Source organism: Lemur catta, chromosome 3 (genome assembly GCF_020740605.2).
Source record: "Lemur catta isolate mLemCat1 chromosome 3, mLemCat1.pri, whole genome shotgun sequence".
NCBI lineage: Eukaryota > Metazoa > Chordata > Mammalia > Primates > Lemuridae > Lemur > Lemur catta.
In genome coordinates this window covers 33,065,681-33,071,022 of record NC_059130.1, presented here as the reverse complement: position 1 = coordinate 33,071,022, position 5,342 = coordinate 33,065,681, and positions in this window count along the sequence as shown.

The following is a 5,342-nucleotide window of genomic DNA, read 5'->3' as shown; positions in this document are numbered from 1 at the left end:
GTTTCTAAGCAGAGATATGATGTGGTTTCCTCTTATCTTCCTAGCAGTATTTGCATATCGAAAGAAGAACTTGGGGAAGGTAGTGACACCCAAAAAGAAATCAGTGGAATTTCACGTGTGCCGGGTGGTGTCCTAGAGAGAGGTGATTGATTGCTCAAACTACTCAAACCATACCACCTAGGTAGTCCTCTCCTCTTCCTGGTTTCTAACCAGTATGAGAACTTCCCCCTGCCCACACCAATTTTGCTAGGTTTTCTACTCATAGCCATGCTAAGTGAGCCACAAACTCAGAAAACTGAACATGACCAAATAGAAGTTAAAATGAAACAACACCAACAGCATTGATGAGACACATTTAAGTGCCTCATGAAAAATAACCATAAATGGATCCCCATTCCCTGGAACTGGAAGCAATCTGCATTTTCACACAGATTAAACATTTCTGGGATCAGTTTGGGGAAAAGATGGTACAGAACGGGAGATGTACCCTTTCCTGCAAGAGGAGAGCCAGTTACTGCTCCGTCTACATTTTTGCAAGGAAATTCTGCCTTCTTTACTAGTAACTAAACTCAGAACCACTGATGTTGCATGGTCCAGAACAAAGACCTTCTGGTGGTAGTGGATAGCTGGACCCCATAGACATGAGGTTCTCTCTGGTTTTGAGGTTCACCTTCCCTTGGGGTGTCTCCTGGGTTACCACTGCTGATGTCCACCATGCTAGACTTTGGGGAACTTTGCTTCCTCTTCAACACACAGCTGAGATAGGTACCTTGGTACCTTAAGACAAGTTTTTATTAAAGACTAGTGGAAACAAAAGGGAAGGTTAGAAAAAAAAGAGTGCCAGGAATCTGTCTTATAAGATTTAGTGTACCTATCTCTATCTGCCTCACTTCTTAGTTCCTGGCCATCCTGGCATCTGTGACCCAGGTGATTATACTTGTCCATCAAGGTGGAGCCAGGTCCCTGAGAGATTAGGAAATCTTCCCACCTGCCTGAGACCCACCTCATCAGATCTGGAGTCCTGTCTAAAGAGCCACCTTTCCCCTAATAATTGACACCAGAGTCAAGTTCTCTTTTATGGAGTTCCCCACCTCCATCTCCCCTTCACCCTCAAGTCTTGTCCTGCCTAATTCTTCTTAGAGAATGCACTGGTTGTCCATTAGGTCTCATCTGGGCTCCCTTCCTTGTTCCCCCTAAAGCAGGGAGGAAGGGAAGTGGGGAGGGGCATGCCATGGGCTGGCTCCGTGGAGACCCCAAAGCCAGGATGGCCAGATGCCTGCGGAAATGTTCCTACGGAGGTCATCAGGAACCATAGCTGGTGGGGTGGGGGAGCGGGGCGGGCACTCTCCAGATCTGTGTGGGAGGAGGGTGAACAGAGCCCACAGATCCTCCTGCGTGCGCCAGCCCCATTTTAACCACTCTGCCTGTCAGGGAGCCCTTAGTATCTAATCTTGTCCCCCTCACTTTTCTCCACGACAGGTCCCTGTGATGGGGAGTTTGGTGAGCCTTCAGTTCTGTGTTCCTGCGTGTATCTGTGCCTATGCCTGTGTTCACGTTCCATTCTGACCTCCTGGGCTGCTTGGAAATGTCTGTCTGAGGCAATAGCTGTCTGGCTGAGGTCGCTGCAACCCCTGGCTCTAGATCAGCTGGTAAGGCTGGCTCCATCTTACCGAGCTCAGGCTTTCGTCCCCAGCTGCACAGTGCTGGGTTCTGGATCTAGGCAATGGAGTCTCAGAGTCCTCCCTCCCCAGTGCCTGGCGACAAACATTTGTGCCTAGGAACATTCGGCTTTTCTTTCTCTGCTATTTTGTCCCCTTTGCACCCGGCAACCGAAGCCCTAGTCCTACCAGCAATAGCTGAAGGACACTGTCACTGGCCCTATAGGGGCTAATCAGGAAGGCACATGACTGGGGTCCCATTATTGGGGTGGGGGTGGGCAGGAGGGAGAGAAGAACCAGTCCCTAGCAGAAAACTCTTCTTTTTCTCCCTGAGTAAAGACTACATCTGCTAACTTCACATGTCCCCCAATACTAACTGAGCCCTTGGCCTGTAACTCCAAGGACATCAGCTCAGCCACACTTTGTATCTCTCTTATCTTCTCCCTTCAACTAAAAGGAAGCTTATAGTTACATTGTTGGTCTTCTCACCTACTCATTCTACATGGCCCAAGCTGCAATCTCCTGGATTCTTGATACTATCCTCTACTCTTTACCTCTCATTATACACTGAGAAACTCAGTTCCTTAGAATCTTCAGTTGAAAAGAATGGACCCACACTCAGGGGATGTCAACTAAGAGAGATTTACTAAAAGATATACGGGTGGCTGGGTGTGGTGGCTCACGCCTGTAATCCTAGCACCTTGAGAGGCTGAGGCTGGAGGATTGCTTGAGGCCAGGAGTTCAAGACCAACCTGGGCAATAGTGAGACCCCCATCTCTACAAAAAATAGAAAAATTAGCTGGGTGTGGTGGTGTGTGTCTGTAGTTCTAGCTATTCAGGAGGATGGCTTGAGCCCAGGAGTTTGAGGTTGCTGCAAGCAATGACAATCATGATGATGCTGCACTCTAGCCCTAGGTGATAGACCAATATCCTATCTCAAAAAAGAAAAAGAAAAAGAAAAAAAGATATACGGGGAAATAAATACTGAAATATTTTATTTAATCTAGCTTTATTATTGAAAAATATATGTGAATATGGTAAAAACATTTTTTAAACTTTTAAAGAGAACAAAGAAGCACCTTGGGAAATTGTTTCTCCCCAATCCTAGCTGATGAGTTACCCAATCTACCCTTATATTATAAAAATTTTGTATATATACGCAAGCGTACATATATGTGTGAATATGTATGTGTACTTCTTTTTCTATACAAAAGGAGGTGCACTGTACACATGGTTTCACATGTTGCTTTTAATTTTTTTCACTAATACTTTATCTTGGGTCTCATTGCATATGGTTATAGATGGATATAACTCTTCCTCATGGCTACATCATATTTCATTATATGGCTGGACCATAATCTATTTAACTAATCCTTTATTGGTAAACATTTTAGTTGTTTTTGCCCTTTTGCTATTTCATATATATATATATACATATATATATATATATATATATATAGAGAGAGAGAGAGAGAGAGAGAGAGAGAGAGAGAGAGAGAGAGAGAGTCTCACTGTCTTGCCCCGGCTACAGTGCTGTGGCGTCAGCCTAGCTCACAGCAACCTCAAACTCCTGGGCTCAAGCAATCCTTCTGTCTCAGCCTCCCAAGTAACTGGGACTACAGGTTACTACCACCATGCTGGGCTAATTTTTTCTGTATATATTTTTAGTTGTCCAGCTAATTTCTTTCTATTTTTAGTAGAGACGGGGTCTCGCTCTTGCTCAGGCTGGTCTTGAACTCCTGAGCTGAAACCATCCACCCACCTCAGCCTCCCAGAGTGCTAGGATTACAGGCATGAGTCACCACGCCCGGCTGCCTTTTGCTATTATAAAACATATATATTATGTAGATATTGTTTTTTTCCCCCACCAGAGACAGGGTCTTGCTCTGCTGCCCAGGCAGGAGTGCAGTGGCACAATCATAGCTTATTGTAACCTCCAACTCCCAGGCTTGAGTGATCCTCCTGCCTCAGCTTCGCAAGTAGTTCGGACTACAGGCATGTGCCACCACACCCAGCTAATATCAAAATTTTTTTGTAGAGACTGTGTTATCCAGTCTTGCTATGTTATCCAGGCTGGTCTTAAACTTGTGGCCTCAAGTGATCCTCCTGCCTTGGCCTCCCAAAGTGCTGGGATTACAGGCATGAGCCACTGTGCCTGGCCAAATATTGTTTATCTATAAAAAGCAAAAGAGTAAAAACAACTTATTCATACACATAGGGACACACACTACACTCTACACTCCCTCCTTGAGTCCCTGAGTGCTCCATCCTCACACACAGAGTTGGCTTCAAATTCCACCAGATGTTAATGACTCCCAAATCTCTATCTTCAGCCCAGAACAGACCCTTAAGTTACATTTAGACTCTAGGTTGATGGATATCTTCACTTGGCCATGCCAAGAACACCTCGTCTTATGATGGGCACATTTCAACTTACATTTCCGCGCAGATCAGCTTCTCCTCCTCCATTTTCTATCAGCCTAATCCTCCTTCAGCTTACTCCCAGCCCCATGAAAGCTTCAGGTCTGTATCGCCAAGTCTTATAGATTCTGCCTCCTTGGCATCGCTTACTCCACCCCCTCTTCCCACCTTGCTGCCACTGTCTTCACTGACACCATCTCTCGTGCCCAGGCAGTTGCAGTGGTCTCACTGTCTTTTTTTCTTACCCCCTTCTGACCATTCCTTACACTGCAGCCCCAGGTCTTGTGTACAAATGTGACTGCATTCCTCCCCATCTCTAACCCCTCCCGCCCTTCTCTGTTGCTCTGGTGTAGTTTGCATTCCTCCCATTACTGCCTCCGCAGACTGACTCCTTAGCACCACCCTGTGCAGCCTCCTCTCCAGCCACTCCACGTTCTGCCAGTGTCCAGACTTCTCCTGGCTGTGCCCTTTCGCATGTGGCCACGTCTTGAACTGGCCTCTCCCTACATCTCTCTTATACCGAATACTTACTTATCTTGCAAGATGAGGTCAAGATGACCTCACCTATTTAGATCTCCTCCCCAAGTATAACTGACCAGTTTCTCTTGTGTCCCCTCTGTGACACTTGTAATACTTGGTCTCTTCTCTTTTCTTCTAGACTGTGAACCACCTGAGTGCCTCACAGGTAGAAGGTGCTCAATAAATGTTTGATGAATGAATCAATGATTGGGTAATGAATGAATGCTGTTTCTCCACCTTGTGTTGAATCAGTACCTTTGTTAAAGGGGTGAAACTCTCACATACATATGAGTATCCAGACTCCTGGGGAGTCATCTGTATTACCGCTGGGGGAGGGAGTGCTCTGTGGTTTGTGCTGACAGAGGGACCAGGTTTGAGAACCTGGGCCTGTACCCAGTGACCCTCTGGGCCTCATAAGTTCTGGGGGTGATGGAAGGTGCCCTGTGGTCCGGAGAGAGGCTGATTACGTCTGTGCTCCTCTTGCTCATAATGGGGATGGGATGGGAATTCCTCTGAGAATCCCATTTCTACCATTCTTTGTCATGATCTTCAGGCCTGACTCCTAGTCATAGATTTTGGCTCTTGAGGCTACCTGGGACCTGTGGGGTTTGATCTGTGGGAGAGTCAAAGCCAGGGGAGAGACACTTGTCCTGCCTCACCAGGGCCAAGGTTTCAGATTCAAAATGAGAGAAGACAGGACCAGGCCTCTGCATGGCTGGGGTGGAAACCAAAGCCCCTGCTGGG